The 17660-nt window shown below is 38.4% G+C and overlaps 1 non-coding gene across 1 annotated transcript; it reads right to left on the bottom strand.

Moving 5' to 3' along the window:
• Window positions 1-13363: 13363 nt before the first annotated feature.
• On the bottom strand, window positions 13364-13470 carry LOC120113210 (small nucleolar RNA R71). Its single transcript, XR_005515012.1, has one exon. It is a non-coding gene; the product is annotated as a small nucleolar RNA R71 (small nucleolar RNA).
• Between the last annotated feature and the right edge of the window lie 4190 nt (window positions 13471-17660).

The following is a 17660-nucleotide window of genomic DNA, read 5'->3' as shown; positions in this document are numbered from 1 at the left end:
AGTTGAAGACCAGTTGATCGATTGACGTGCATGTGCTTGTAATATGACCTACTTAGAATCCATGATCATCACCTATTTAAAGTTTAGTTTTACTTAATGCTGCGATTATAACTGCCTGCAATGTGCCGTTTGCATGTGATGTGAATGAGAGTCGGGTAGATAGGTTTACATGTGATGTAGCAAACCCAATGAGACCTAAACTAAAACCTCCTCAATCAAGTTGAGAGTGAACCGACATGAGCAAGTCATATTAGATTAATTGATCTAATTGGTGTCTAGGAAAGCATGAAAGGTGGTTACTTAATTAGGACCTTACTCTCTGAGTAAGGAGAACCTCCCACCTGCTTACCTGGCCAATTGTTCGATTACCTCTTATGAAGAGCTCAAGTTGCAAATACCAAGACCTGATTAACCAATATTAAGTCAATAGGTCTTCCACTGTAGTAGAGTTGCTAAGGTCTTTCTGATGTTGATTTGTCTCGGCTGGACACAGTGGGCAAGTTGCATCGGGGGGCTGGACCTCTCTATAGACATGAGATGTTGTAGGGTAAAGGTGGGGTTGGGCACCAATAACTGTTAGGTGAGGGCCCAATGACGACTTTATTCCTACGGTTATATGGTGGGTCTGACTTAACTAAGAAATGGGACCAATAACTGTTAGGTGAGGTTTTCATGGCTTAGAGACCAAGTTACACTGCAACATGCTTGAGAAGCATTGTACAAGAGTTGTACATTCATCAATCTATGTGTCACCAATAACTGTTAGGTGAGGTGGCATGTAAATCGGTGGGACCGCAGTACCCACTAGAAATCCTAGTCGTGTGGGATTTCCGTTTTTCTACCAGGGGAGTGTGAGGGATTCGAGAAAATAGTGAGAGTTACATTTATTCTAAAAGACCTTAGAACAGATTAGGATCAAGTACAAAAGTCTAACTAGAATCTTTACTCTCTGCAGATCATAATGTCAGCCTCAAATTCTTTGATCTGTATTCTTGAGACCAACCGATTGACCGGTACCAATTACAGAGACTGGCTTAGGAATCTCAAAATTATTCTGAGTTGCGAGAAAATAGGCTATGTGCTCGACAATGACATCTCCGCATTACCAGCACGTCCGACCGCTGATCAGCGTACGACGCATGAGAAGTGGACAGACGATGACACTAGGGTCAAGTGCTATATCATGGCATCCATGTCCAATGAACTACAATGCCAGCATAAAAATATGAAGACTGCTAGGGACATACTGGCACACCTGCAAGAGTTGTATGGTGAGCAGAGTCGCACAGCTCGTTTTGAAGTGTCCAAGAGGCTCTTCAAAGCAAAGATGCGCGAGGGGCAGTCCGTCCATGATCACGGTCTGACTATGATCAAGGACCTAGAGGAGCTTGAGAAGCTCGGTATGAACATGCACAAGGAATTGCAAGTTAATCTGATCCTTCAATCCCTTCCTAATTCATTTGGTCAGTTTATAGTAAACTACCATATGAATAAGATTGAATGCACTAAGACTGAACTAATAAATATGTTGGTAACTGCTGAGGGAGCCTTGAAAGGTTCAAGGGGCGATGTCCTTGCTGCTGAGTTGACTTCTGGTTCCAAGAGAAAGTCTACTTGGAAGAAAAAGAAGCCTGCTAAGAAGCAGAAGAAAGACAAGAAGCCAAAGAAGGAAGTTCAAAAGAAAAGGGCCAATGACAAAGAAAAATGTTTCCACTGCAATGTCGACGGCCACTGGAAGAGGAATTGTCCTTCATACCTCGAGAGCCTGAAGAACAAGAAAGGTGACACACCTTCAGAAGGTATAGACTTGCTCATAATTGAAACTAATCTAACGGTTTCTTCTACTTCTAGTTGGGTTATAGATTTTGGTTCTAGTGCTCATCTATGCACTACCATGCAGGGTCTAAAGAAAAGTAGAAGGCTGGCGGAAGGTGCAGCAACCCTTCGGGTTGGCAACGGGGCAAAAGTTGCTGCTGTGGCTGTAGAAAAATTCGTTATTGGGTTAGCCATACACTTCACATGTTTCTAGCGATTCACATGGCATCATCAAATGATACAAGTCTTGGATAAGAATCTACAACGCAATTGAACTAAACTAATTCTGTCAATTGGTTTTGGGCACCTACCATCTGCGACTACCGTCTGATTTTAGTTTATTACTTAGAGACTGCTATTATGTACCTGTTGCTAGCAGAAATTTAATTTCTGTTTCATGTCTAGCACAGGAAGGTCATGTTTTTACATTTAATAAAGACTGCTGTTCTATTTATTTAAAAAATAAAATAGTCGCACGTGGTTTTATGATTGACAGTCTCTATCATTTGCATATGGATGTATCTATAAATGTGTCTGAGCAAGAAGTGAGTGCCAAAGGATCCAAAAGATCCAGAGATGAGATAAACCAAAAATATTTGTGGCACCTCAGGCTTGGCCATATTGGAGAGGACAGAATGAACAAAATAGATAAAGCTGGGCTTCTCGGCTCATTGACTTCCGAGTCATATCCAGTTTGCGAATTCTGTCTTCAAGAAAAAATGGCTAGATTGCCCTTTGTAGGACATGGGGAGAGGACCACTGAAATACTTACCCTAGTACATACAGATGTATGTGGCCCATTCGATGTGCTAGCCACGGGACGTTATTCGTACTTCATTACCTTTACCGATGATTATTCACGGTATGGGTATGTGTATCTTATGAGACACAAATCTGAATCTTTTGAAAAGTTCAAAGAATTCAGAAATGAAGTAGAAAAACAAACTGGAAAACCCCTTAAAGCTCTTCGATCATATCGAGGAGGAGAATACCTTAGTGGAGAATTCCGGGACTATCTCAAGGATAATGGCATAGTCTCACAATGGACACCTCCTGGTACACCTCAACTCAACGGGGTGTCAGAGAGGAGGAATCAGACCCTATTGGATATGGTCAGATCCATGATGAGCTTCACTGATCTACCGATATTTCTTTGGAGAGATGCCTTACTTACCCCAGTATATCTACTTAATAGAGTTCCCTCTAAATTCGTTTCTACCACACCATATGAGATATGGCATGGTAAGAAACCAAGTCTTGGTCATCTCAAGATTTGGGGATGTCCGGCCCACGTCAAGAGACTACAGGCAGACAAACTAGAGGCTAGGACCATAAGTGCTCGTTTTATAGGATATCCTAAAGAGTCATTAGGATACAATTTTTACGTCTCAGAGGATCACAATGTATTTGTGAGCCGTCATGCCATCTTCTTGGAAAACCAGTTGATCCTTGATAGAGGCAGTGGGAGGAAAATTGAGCTTGAAGAGAAAGTCTCTAAAAAGCAACGAGTCATGGATCCTATCGAACCCATTAATACAGAGCCAGTACACGATGTCCCTCAACCACCTCGCAAATCAAGTAGGGTCTTCCATCCTCCCGATAGATACTTAGGTATACTAGAAGAGAATACCGAGAAAATGTTCCTAGTGGGAGATAGGGATCACATACAGGATCCTAAAACCTACAACGAGGCGATATCTGATGTCGATTCTGAGAAATGGTTGGAAGCTATGAAGTCGGAATTAGACTCCATGCATTCCAACCAAGTTTGGACCTTAGTAGATCCACCAGAAGGTATTGTACCTATTGGATGCAAATGGATCTACAAAAGGAAGATAGGTTCGGATGGAGAGGTAGAGACCTACAAGGCAAGGCTTGTGGCGAAAGGGTATAGTCAACGCGAAGGCATTGACTATCAGGAGACCTTTTCGCCTGTAGCCATGCTGAAATCCATCCGAACATTGCTTGCCCTTGCAGCATTTCATGATTATGAAATCTGGCAGATGGATGTGAAAACTGCTTTCCTAAATGGATATCTTAAAGAAGATATCTATATGGAACAGCCTTTGGGTTTTACTTCCAGTGATAGAGATCACAAAGTCTGCAAGTTGCAAAGGTCCATTTATGGACTAAAGCAAGCATCTCGGAGTTGGAACGCTCGTTTCGATGATGCAATCAAAACGTTTGATTTCATCAAAAACGAGAAGAAACCGTATGTTTACAAAAAGGTTAGTGGGAGCGCTGTCGTATTTCTCGTACTGTACGTGGACGACATCCTCCTGATAGGGAATGATATTCCCATGCTAACCTCGGTCAAGGTCTGGTTGTCAAAATAGTTCTCCATGAAAGACCTTGGGGAAGCATCCTATATTTTGGGAATAAAGGTCTATAGAGATAGATCTAAAAGGATGCTTGGCCTATCACAGAAAATGTATATAGAGGAAGTGCTGAAAAGGTTCAGCATGGAAAACTCCAAAAGGGGTCTTTTACCCCTTAGGCATGGAATTCATCTCTCCAAGAAGATGTGCCCCAACACATCTGAAGAGATTCAATGCATGAGCAAGATTCCCTATGCATCAGCAATAGGGAGCCTCATGTATGCCATGCTATGTACACGACCTGATATAGCTCTTGCTGTGAGTGTCACAAGCAGATATCAGTCAAATCCAGGTGAAGAACACTGGACAGCTGTGAAGAATATTCTTAAGTACTTGAGAAGAACTAAAGATTTATTCTTGATTTTTGGAGGATCATCAGAGTTGAAGGTAGAAGAATATACAGATTCAGACTTCATGACTGATGTCGATGATAGAAAGTCAACATATGGATATGTGTTCTTGTGCAATGGTGGTACGGTGAATTGGAAGAGTTCTAAACAACCGATCATTGCTGATTCTACTATGGAAGCTGAATACATCGCCGCCTCTGAAGCTGCTAAGGAAGGCTTCTGGTTCAAGAAATTCATTGCGGAATTGGATGTAATGTCATCAGATGCCATAACACTCTACTGCGATAATAATGACGCCATAGCTCTTGCTAAGGAGCCAAGGTCTCATCAGAAGTCCAAGCATATAGAGCGACGCTTCCATCTCATACGCGACTATGTTGAGAAGAAGTATGTCGAAGTGCAGAGAGTAGTGGCAGACCCGTTCACTAAACAGCTAAGTCAGCAAAAGACTGAAGTCCACCTTGAGAAGATGAGACTAAGATATATGACTGATTGGCTTTAGTGCAAGTGGGAGATTGTTAGATGTATGCCCTAGAAGCCAATTTTGGCTGACACATTATTAATTCTAGGACATAATTTGTACTTGACTTTATTATTATTGAATAAATGAAAGGCATCTTTTTCATTCATATTATTATTGTGTCTATGAATCGTCCAAAGAATTAATAAGATAATGATGCATATTCTCAAGAGTTAAGAATTTGAGCCATGTATCATTAGTGATTAATTTCTGAACGCTCCTGATCGATAGATCATCACGAGGACGGTGATCGATCCGATGAGATCAGTGCACAGATTACTTTTCTTATGGATGGACGAGACTCGAGTCCACAGTGTGACGACACTGAAGTAATAGTGCAGGTGCTTGTTAAGAACAAGGGTACTGAGCGTGACCAATACAAGAAGTCACTTGGATGTCTATCCACTCGTCAGTGACTTGCTTGATGTTGTAGTAGTGTGACTGGTCCTTTGACCTGCGATGCTTCGGCTACTCACAGTGAGGTTATTGTAGTTTGACTGCACACATACATGGTCTCTAGCCATATGGGTCCATGCAGTGTAGATTGGCTGCAGTAAGTTCACTGTAGGAGTAGGGTATGCACCTATAAGGAATCTATCGACCTTGATAGATAAGGAGAGATCCTATGTGATTTATAAGACTGAGTTCGTAAGACCTCGGCCGGGGCAGTATGCACAGTGGAGAAAGAGTTTTCCACTCTCGAACTTAAGTCGAATAAATCTTCACATATGACAAACGATGGAGTTTGACGGGTTGTCCATGACCTCCGTCCTGTAGGGATCCACGATAGTAGGACTGTATCACATGATAACTGCACCTAGAGGTTCACCATTCTATTCTGCTGGGTAGCCACTACATGCTGCTAGGTGTCACTGGTGGATGGTGGGACTCATAGGGATTATCTTGATGATCAATAAACCCTAATGAGTTGAGTTGGAATCGTTCCAACCAATTGAAAGAAGTTTTCAATGATATTGTGATAAAGATCGCAATATATCTCACTACCAGTCAGAATAGAACCTATGGGGTCACACACACTAGAAGTATTGACCGATCCGATGGTTGAAAAGTGATTATGAATCACGAGTAATCAATTCGATTGATAATAAGTTGAAGAAGGAACAATGGGAATTGATTAATTGGACTTAAAACACAAATCCTACTTAGAGTAGGATTCCTAGAGTCCTAATTGGATTAGGACTGGGAATCCTATTTGGAGTAGGACTGGGATTTCTACTTAGAGTAGGATTCCTACAATCCTAATTAGATTAGGATTTTGAATTCATTTTTGGATTCCTACTTAGAATAGGATTCCTAGAAATCCTAATTGGATTAGGACTTCGGATTCAAATAAGAGTCCTAATTAGATTAGGACTAAAATCAAATATGTCCTAATTTGGATTAGGGTTTCTTAAGTCACAATTAATTATTAATCTAATAAATCAATAAGACTCCTAATTGGATTAGGATTGAAGAGTTCAATTGAGTCAAAATTGATTTAAGTTCAAATTGGATTAGGACTTATCTAGATTGGATCCAAATTGGTTCACCCTTGGGCTAAGCCTAATTGGATTTGGGCTTGACCACATTAGGGCATTCCAAACCCTACTAAATGTGGATTAGGGTTTACCAAGAGGGAGGGGCGCAAGCCCCAACCCTTTTTGCTTCCTTGGTGCGGCATGAAGAGAGGGGGCCGGCGCCCCCTCTTAGGAAACTAGTCTAGGGCTCCTAAGTTGTAGGAGCCCTAGATGCTTTATAAAGAGGTGAAAAGGGGGCTGACGCCCTAAGCATTGATCTCCTCTCCTCCCAGCCATAGCCACCCTCTCCCCTCTCCTTGTTTCATCCGCAAGCAAGAAGAAAAGAAGAAGAAGCCTTGGCGGCCTCCTCCCCTTCCCTTCCTTCATCCAACGCAGGGAAAAGAAAGGCTGCAGTAAGGGCTTTGGTTCTTCTTCAAGATCCCTCCTTCTTCTTCTTCCTCTCAAGCACAATCAAGGGTTGATTGAAAGAGAGGAAATCAGCCATCAAAAGAAGTCTTTGCAAGGGAGCTAGCACCCCGGGAAGACAAGAGAGCTTTGATCGGATCACTGCTTCGTGTGGATATCCGTAGAGGCCGGACGTGTGAACGGCTTCATACGAACCTTCATCCTAAAACCACCAACTCCAGTTTGCGGTGATCATCTACCCGCACAAGGTGAAGATCTGATCTTCCTAAAGTTATTAAAAGTTTTTAATCCTTACCTAACTACGAACGGTTATCAAACAACGTTCATGCGATGAACGTCGATCCCGCACATGCCCCTTCCGCTGCCATCTGATTTTGTTTTGAAATATCAGCGGCATGGGCGGGTTCTAACAGTACCAACAGATAGCTGCAGCAAAGAATAAGTCTTACTAGTTGTTAGAGAGTATTTCGGGTTTAGTTGTACTGGTAGTAGTAGTTTCTTTATTTTCGAAGTGTGGTGCTAAGTTTCTAAGGAAGGTTGTTAGATTTGGCTTATTTATATTTCGCCCAATTTCCATAAGAACATTTTGACTTGCATGAGCACCCACAATTTCCATATTCAAGTAAATGGAGATCCTTCAATATCTATTTCTTTCAAGCATTATTAACTTTTCTGCTTATACAACTGTCACAAGGTCAATATTTCCTTACATTCTAGCAGTAATGATTAAAATTTATTTGTCGCCCTTCACAATATCACACTTTCATTAATGCATGTAGAAGATTACATCTTGATTCTATGAGTAAGATTTCCGAAGAATGACTTGGTATGCATCCAAAGGAACAACTTTATAAGTTACCTTGTCAATATACTTTCAAATATAAATTTCTTCAATCTTTTAGAATCTATAATAGCTCCAATGTTACTTTTATTTACTTAGATATTCAAATGAAAGAATTTCTCTCATGTCTAAGTCTACTTTAGTCACTACCTTAGATTTTCTTGACATTAAACTTAGTTTGAAGTTATGTTGTTCTGGTTTAGGCAGATCATCAACCCTAGTCATGTTGAGGACTGCCTTTCTTTTCTTCTTGGAATCCATCTATGATTTTTTCCCTTTAGCTACAATCATGAGGGAATCTTCTAACACTTCTCCTGACTATGTCCACTGATCCAATAATAGTCACAATAAATTTTTTCAGTCATGTTGCTTGCTTCTTACTTTTCTTCCCTTTCTAGCCTAGTTTGTCGCCACCTTTCTTTGATTTATGACCCTTCCTGCCTCCTCTAGGTCTATTATTCTCCTTGATTCTATGATTCTTATAGTGGCTTCATTGATGTCTTTAACTTCAAAGAATTTCAACTCATTTCAAATCATGAAGACTTCATAATCATTGTTTGAATCACAAGTGAGATAGCATGTTATGAAACTTAGATATATTGTCCTAGATAAACTTATCATATTTTTTCTACATTTATAGCCACTTGGTCCATTGATCTTTCTGATGGCCAATTAGGTAGAATTACTTTTTGATAAGGCTCTTATATTCACTCTATATTAATTCAGGAGCATCGTTATCTCTCATATAGGAATTCCACTACGTTAGAGCATGGATAGAAAACTTTAAACAAGCAAAGTTTACTTTTTGGATATTGGTGTATCCATAGACAGTGAAATAAGTCTATAACTGATCTAACTATTTATCTAGTTTCTCAGAATTGGTAGCACCATTACACACAAAGATGTTAATTTGAGCTTCAACTTTGAAAGATTGAGAAAGTAGATGATTCTGAGGGCCTCCAAGATACCCATCCTCTTAACTAGATGGTTGATCATCATCATCGAACAATAGAGGTTGGATTGTAATAATAGTTGTTGGTGCTTAGTTGAAAATGTCAGTCGAATCATGAACTTGTTAAGTTGTGCTATCTTCTCCTCCCATTGTATAAGGTGTCCCTTCATTTCATTATATATCAAAGTAGAAGCATGATTCTCAAACCTATTTGTATTGCTCATAGGTTTGGACAACACGCTAGGGCTCTACAAAGGAAGGATCCTAGGCTCCAATACCAACTTGATCAAATTGGGGAGAACAAAAAAATTCTATAACCTATCCAACTCAGCTCTTTTAGAAGAATATTAGAAAATTTTAAAAAATGGCAAAAGTAGGGTTTAGATCCTCTTTTCTTTCATTAATAATAATAAAAGTAAGTTACAAAATCTCTACATATACTATTGAGGTCCACCTTATTTAAAACGATTCTTTTTCTAAATAAAAGAGGAGAAAGTGCAAGTTCTCTACTTTTTCATATGGTCTCTTCTCTTATTTTAGCAGATTTCTAAATCAATTTCAACTTCTGTGGCATCACGAGATTCTTCCTAGATTAGAAGTTATATACATCACTCAAAGTTTATGTATATAAATAAATCTTGGATGTTGCAGATCTTACTCCTGAAACTTGTCCAGGCCTACTCGAAAAGGCCAAATTGGTGTCCAACAGGTCAAATGATCATTCCAGAGCAAGGTCTTTAGTTTTGGAAGGAGATATGCAGAAAGTTTCATATTGATTTTCTGATATGGATAGGTTCTAATCATGTCAAAATACCACCCACAAATAACTTTATAAGCTACGAAATTCTAAGCAACCTAGTACTTCAATAAAACAAAAGCTATTGAACTTAAAAATCTCAATCCCCAACGTTCATTAGATTCAATTGAATTCGATTCAATTGAACTCTTCAATCCTAATCCAATTAGGAGTCATCTTAATTTATTAAATCAAAATTGATTAGGTTCTAATAAAACAATGTTTGCAGCGGAATTCGAACGGAACGTCGTTCATTGTATGAACGCGCCTCAGATCGTAGAATTCAAAAAAAAAAAAATTGGATCCAAATCCAAAAGATTTTTGAACCATTAGGGAGGGAAGATTAGGATCTGAGAAGGGTTGATTAAGATTCATAAAACTGAAACAAAATTTAGAAGTTATTAATTTGAAGATCTCATCTTCAAAAATTCTACAAGTGTAGAACATCACAGTCTGATGATCTTTTTAGGTTCCTGATTAAGCCGCACACGTGTCCGGCCTCTACAGGTATCCACACGAGTATTTAATCATCTGAGATAAGGTCTTACTGGAGTGCTAGCTTGATGAGAGCACAAAAGTGAAATCTTCATACCATCTTAAATTAGTATTATAGCTAATTTTTATTAATAAAATTAATTAATTAATGTTTTATTTGTATTTGAGTGCAAGTAATCCAAGAGACCCAATAACGCTGGGTTTGAGCCCAATGCCCTGCAGCCCGAGCTCAACAAATTTCGCAACGTCCGCAGCATGGGGGCTTTGAAATTTTCCAACTTCTCAACTGTCCGTGACCTCCCAGAACATGCAACAGGATCAACATCCCATCTCCTCTGTTTAGAAACAAACCCAACATTCCATGAAGAGTTTCCCAAACCGGCGCTTTAATTCAACCGTGTTTCAACATCCCAACAACTTCCCAACTGGATCATTCCAAGCCGCATCTCATTCATGGCTTCCGTCTCCCCTGTTCCAGCGGAACCATCCAGCAGCAGAAGCGTCACAACAACTGGATCATCCCAAGCCTTCGTGGCTTCTCAACCGCGTCCAGCGAGGGACTGAAGCCAAACCGTCCGCGTTCAAGCCATCAGCCGAGTCACCTCCACGTTCCACGCTCCCCATACATTTTGTGATCCCTCAGCAGCGGCAACCATTCGTCTTCCACGCATTCCAGACTTCATTCATCCCACATTTTCGCTTCCTTCCAGGCGTTTCAGCCGCGTCCTCCATCCATTTGCAATGCCCATCTTCCAGCGTCCTTCCATCTTCCCAGCCACACCTTCAACACGCTGAATGTGTCTATAAAAGGCATCGAGAGGAGGACAGAAAGGGCATCGGGAGGAGGACAGAAGGGGCATCGGGAGGAGGACAGAGCAAAGGGGAGAAGGGACTGAAGCCAAACATTCGCATCTCCTCTTCCTATCATTCATCCGGTGGAGGCAAGAAGAAGAGAGGCAATCCGGAACAAGGAGAGGAGGGGGAAGCCATCTATTTGCATCTTTCCCAACCGGGCGAGAGAGGAGGAGAGGCCACGGAGGAAACAAAGCACTCTGTTTTCTTAAGAGAAGAAAGAAAAAAAAAGGGATTTATGCTTTATTTTATTTATTCTATGCTAATCCCTTTTATAAAAATGCTTGCATCTCATATGGATAGCTAAATCTCTTTTAGCTAAGGCTAGGGAAAAGCCTAGCATTTTCTTTATGTAATTCATTTAATCATCAATGGGATTTTACTATTTTTGATTTGATTTATGGTGCAGTAACTTTATAGAAATTATTTCAAACTTATATATTTTTTGATTTGTTATTTTTTCTGGGTATAACAGATGCTTAGAAATCCCTGTAGTTTAAAATAGAATTACTGTAATGCTGTCCATAAAACTAAATCTATTTTATTAACGATTAATTGGTATTTTTACCGCTTCACTTTTCGGTTAGGTCTTTACTCAGATCTATCTGAGATAATAGATGATTTTAAGAAAAGCATTATGAAGTGCTAGGCTGAATCCTAATGTCTTAGTTATATTTCTGTCAATCTGAATATTATTTAGCCTTTAGTTTTTGTTCACTGTCAAATCCCTGTGGATTCGATCTCGGACTCACCGAGAATATTACTTTGCTACACCCTATACTTGGGGTATTCTACATTTAATTTCTCTTTTTAAAGAAGAGCGAGATTAAAGTCGTAACAAGTTTTTGGCGCCGTTGCCGGGGATTTGCAACGTGCAAACGAGAACAAGGATGCAAATTTCAATTTTTTATTTCTGGTTCTTCAATCTTTCTTTATTTTTAATACGGCTGAAATTTCAAATCTTTTCAGATTCAAGAGCGACACAAAGCAGGACCAGTAACGAGGAAGATCAAGATCAAATTTTTGGATTCCTGGAGTGAACGAATTTCGGCCGTGAGTATTTAAATTAAGTTTCCTGTTTTGTTCATACTAGTCCTATTTTAATAATTCTTAGATTATAATTTTACTCTTGCTGAAAAAAAGAAATAAATAAATAAATAAAAATTATTAATTAAAATAATAATAAAATAAATATAAATAAAAATAATTAGCTAGTTTGCTTGATCAACTATTCAAATGCAATTTAATGTCATGACATAAAATGTTAAAAATCTTCTTGATTGTTGCATATAGTATAAAGCATTTGCATAATATAATCTAAGGGCTGAACTCATTAAAAAGATAAGATCGGGATTTCATCACTCGTCCTTAGTCCAAAAATCATCCCAATGCATAAATATCCTAAGCCTAATTAAAATCAACTAGACGTTGGCCCCTAAGGATATTCGAGCTCAATAGGACGAAGACCACTGAAAGTTGCACTAATTTCGCTCTGTGGCTCAGTCGATGTCTAGGCAAGCTTTGTCTCTCTAAGTGATTGAAGGGAGACAGTTTCTGTTCGAGGAAAGTGAGTTTTAAGTTGGACATTTGCATCGTGACCCCTCCACTTACCTGAAAGCTTACCTGGTCGACTAAGGTTACTAGACCGGATTGGAGGCTTAGGTATCCTCTTCAAACCAGTTAGGAGCTGTATAGAATTTTTAGGAAAACATTAGAAATTGTTGGATGATGTTTTAATGCATGTTTAATTTTAATTAAGTTTTTTGTTAGGGTGTTTGTCTAGATCTCTTTAGGTGGTACTTGTACCAACCCAAAATAAAAAAATAAAAAATAAAAAATAATAAAAATAAAAATAAATAAATAAATAAATAAAAAATAATATATATTTATATTTATTTATTTATTTATTTATTTCAGTATATGCTGTTGTGGGAGAGAGATAAAACAAATAGATTATTTTGAGTTGAATCAAGAGATAAAAATTTAATTGTTCAAAATTTAAATAATCAAATGGAAGATAATGGTAGTAATCAGGAAGATAATGAATTTCAAGATAACTTACCTATTATAACGCTTCGTGATTATCTACAACCCACTAGGACCAGTACCCTATCCTGTATGGTTATTCCTACTGCTGCGGGAGCTTTTGATACGAAACCACGAATAATCCAATTACTCCCAAAGTTTCACAGACTTGATTCTGAAAGTCCCTATTTGCATATAAAAGAATTTGATGAAGTGTGTTCAACATTTCATTTTAATGATGTCACTGAAGAGGTAGTTAAGCTTAAATTATTTCCTTTTTCTTTAAAGGAAAAAGCTAAGTCATGGTTACACTTCTTAAGGCCTAGGACCATAGCTACCTGGCAAGAAATAACACGAGAATTTTTAAAGAAATTCTTCCCAACACATAAAACAAACACACTTAGAAGAAATATCATGAACTTCGCACAAAAAGATGGAGAGACATTTTTTCAGTGTTGGGAAAGATTTAAGGACCTTCTGCTTGCTTGCCCACATCATGGATATGAAATTTGGAGGGTCATTAGTTTCTTTTATGATGGTTTGTCCTCCAATATGAGATAATTTGTAGAAATGATGTGTAACGGTGAATTCATGAGTAAGGAACCAAATGAAGCTTGGGATTATTTTGATCTTTTAGCAGAAAATGCACAAGCTTGGGATACAACAGATGAAAATGAAAAATCTAAAATAGCACCTAATGCAAAAGGAGGAATATATCTTATTAAAGATGATAATGACGTCAATGTAAAAATTGCTAATCTGACTAGGAAGGTTGAAGCCATGGAATTAAGCAAGGCTAATATAGGAAAAGCACAAACTATTGTTGAAAGTATATGTGGAATTTGCGAGAGTAATGCACATGTGACCAATGATTGTCCTACAATCCTTGCTTTTCAAGAAGTGTTGCATGATCAAGCAAATTTCACTAATACTTATAAAAGACCATTTCCAGAAACATATAATTCTAATTGGCGAAACCATCCTAACTTTAGTTGGAGACATGGACCCACTGCCAATGAATCTCAAGGAAATTCTGTTCCTACTCCTTATGTGCCACCATATAGGAAATCCCTTGAAGATACTTTGCAAACTTTCATGCAAGGGCAGACTCAGATAAATCTAAATACAATGTAATCACTCCAAGAACTTAAAAATTCTGTAGGTAGAATTGAGGCTCAACTCAATGTTAGGAAAAAAGGAACATTTCCAGCCCAACCTCAATCTAACGCAAAGGGTCAACATGAGGTCCATGAAGCAAGTTCATCTCAACCTAAATTTGAACAATTTAAGTCTGTCACAACCCTTCGTAGCGGAAAAATAATTAACAAAGAAATTTCGACAAAAGATGACAAACCTGAAAAATCTATTGAAAAGAAGAATGAAGATGATAATGAACAAGATGATCCAATACCCCATCACAAGATAGTTGCTCCATTCCCTCAGCGCTTGCTTGCAGCTAAAAAGGGAATACCTGACCAAGAAATTTTGGATATCTTTAAACAAGTAAAGATTAACATTCCTTTATTAGATGCCATTAAGCAGATCCCATCTTATGCCAAATTTTTAAAAGATCTTTGTACCATAAAGCGAAAGCTTTACGTATAAAAGAAAGCTTTTCTAACTGAACAGGTGAGTGCTATTCTCAAACACAACACCCCACCTAAATATAAAGATCCTGGTTGTCCTACCATATCTTGCATCATAGGAAACTTCAGGATACAACGAGCCCTTCTTGGTTTAGGTGCAAGTGTTAACTTACTGCCCTATTCAGTTTATGAACAATTAGGACTTGGTGAACTAAAATCCACCAAGGTTACTCTCTAACTTGCCGATCGATCTATAAAGATACCAAGAGGAGTAGTCGAGGATATACTTGTCCAAATTGATAAATTCTATTTTTCAGTCGACTTCATAGTATTAGATACCCAGCCTGTCATGAATTGTACCACTCCAATACCTGTCATCTTAGGCCGCCCATTTCTAGCCACTTCCAATGCTTTGATCAACTGTCGAAATGGAATAATGAAAATGTCATTCGGGAATATGACTATAGATTTTAATATATTTAACATTTGCAAACAACCCGATAATGACAACGAAAATGATGAAATTCATGGAGTTAATCTGATCGACTCCGTTGTAGAAGATGCTCTTGTCCCATCTCTTTCTTCTGATCCGTTAGAAACATGCCTAACTCATTTCGAAAATACAGATATCAACCAAAACTTTAGAGAAATCAGTGCTATATTAGATTTAGCTCCTTTGTTGGATACAGATAGGTGGAAATCTTGTTTTGAAGAATTGCCCACACGCAACAATAGTCCTCTACCATCTAGTGTTCAAGCACCTAAACTTGAGCTAAAACCTTTGCCATCTGAGCTCAAGTACGCATACCTTGGTCAAGAAGAGACTTTTCCTGTGATCATATCATCCCAACTCAAACAAAGTCAAGAATTAAAATTGTTAGAAATTCTCAAGGAACATAAGGGAGCAATAGGGTGGACAATTGCTGATATCAAGGGAATTAGTCCCTCAATTTGCACTCATAGAATCCACCTAGAAGCTGATGCTAAACCTTCTTATCAACCTCAACGTCGATTGAACCCAAACATGAAGGATGTGGTTAGGGCAGAAGTTCTGAAACTTCTGGATGCGGGTATGATCTACCCTATTTCAGATAGTAAATGGGTAAGTCCAACCCAAGTGGTCCCGAAAAAATCTGGTGTTACTGTAGTCAAAAATGCCAACAATGAATTAGTTCTAACTAGGGTCCCCACTAGTTGGCGTGTATGCATTGACTATAGAAAATTTAATTCTGTCACTAGGAAGGATCACTTTCCTCTACCTTTTATTGATCAAATCTTAGAAAGGTTGGCAGGTCATAAATATTATTGCTTCCTAGATGGCTATTCCGGTTACAACCAAATTGCAATTGATCTTGAAGATAAGGAGAAGACCACTTTTACATGTCCTTTTGGCGCTTTTGCTTACAAGAGAATGCCATTTGGGTTATGTAATGCTCTTGCAACCTTCCAAAGATGCATGCTCAGTATTTTCTCTAACATGGTTGAGCGCTTTATGAATGTCTTCATGGATGATTTTTCGGTTTTCGGCTCCTCTTTTGAAAACTGTGTGAACCATTTAAGGCTAGTCTTAATTCGATGTGAGGAGAAGAATCTAATCTTAAACTGGAAAAAGTGCCATTTCATGATAACTAGGAGAATTGTTCTCGGGCATGTCATTTCATCTGAAGGAATTGAAGTAGACAAGGCTAAAATTGACTTAATTGCTAACTTACCCAACCCAAAAACTATCAAAGATATACGCTCATTTTTGGGTCATGCAGAATTTTATAGGAGATTCATTAAAGATTTTAGCTCAATATCTAAACCCTTATGTAATCTCCTTCAAAAGGAAACCCAATTTGTGTAGTCTGAAGAATGTCAAAAAGCTTTTGATAAACTTAAAAGCTTGCTGACCTCTGCTCCCATCATGCAACCACCAGACTGGTCGCTTCCTTTTGAAATCATGTGTGATGCTAGTGAATATGCAGTTGGGGTAGTTTTAGGGCAAAAAAAGGAAAGGAAGCCTTATGTTATCTACTATGCAAGTAAGTCTTTAAATAACGCACAAATGAATTACACCACTACGGAAAAGGAACTACTCGCCGTAGTATTTGCACTAGATAAATTTAGGTCTTACTTGATTGGTTCCAAAATCATTATCTACACTAACCACGCTGCTCTTAAGTACCTTCTTTCAAAAAAGGATGCTAAGGCGCGTTTGCTTAGGTGGATCCTTCTGCTCCAAGAATTTTTTCTAGAAATAAGAGATAAAAAAGGGGTAGAGAACGTAGTAGCTGATCACTTGTCCCGTCTCATTCTTTCCGATTTCATAGACAATTCACCCATAAGAGACACTTTCCCTAATGAGCAACTCTTTGAAATCACGTCGTCACCCTGGTTTGCAGACATTGCAAATTTTCTTGTCACGGGTGAACTTCCGATTCATTGGAATAAACAGGACAAAAGAAAAATTTTGACCGAAATAAAAAAATTTTTCTGGGATAATCCTTATCTTTTCAAATACTGCCCAGACCAAATTATTAGGAGATGTGTACCTAATAACAAATTTATTAGTGTCATTTCCTTTTGTCATTCTGAAGCTTGCGGTGGTCATTTCTCTTCTAAGAAAATGGCTGCAAAAATTTTACAGTGCGGTTTCTATTGGCCCACCTTGTTCAAAGATTTCCATAACTTTTGCAAAGCTTGCGAGCGTTGTCAAAAGTTAGGTGGGATAACTCGTAGGAATATGATGCCCCTCAACCCAATTTTTAATTATCAAAATATTTGATTGTTGGAGAATAGATTTTATGGGTCCATTTCCTCCTTCATTCAGAAATTTGTACATTTTAGTAGCTGTAGATTATGTCTCTAAATGGATGGAGGCAATTCCTTGCAAGAATAATGACCATAATCTGTTTTAAAATTTTTACAAGAAAACATTCTTTCCAGATTTGCCTCGAACCATCATCAGTGATGGAGATCACACTTCTGTAATAAGCCTTTTGAGGCTTTAATGTGAAAATATGGGATAACCCATAAAGTCGCCACCCCTTATCATCCACAAACAAGTGGACAAGTTGAAGTATCCAATCGATCAATTAAGAATATTCTGAAAAAACAGTTAATCC

The sequence above is a fragment of the Phoenix dactylifera genome, chromosome 4, assembly GCF_051530095.1.
Source record: "Phoenix dactylifera cultivar Ajwa chromosome 4, Ajwa_hap1_PhDact_Kaust_v1.1, whole genome shotgun sequence".
Taxonomy (NCBI): Eukaryota; Viridiplantae; Streptophyta; class Magnoliopsida; order Arecales; family Arecaceae; genus Phoenix; species Phoenix dactylifera.
Note: the sequence above shows the minus strand (reverse complement) of the source record. Positions and strands in the feature narration are given on the sequence as shown.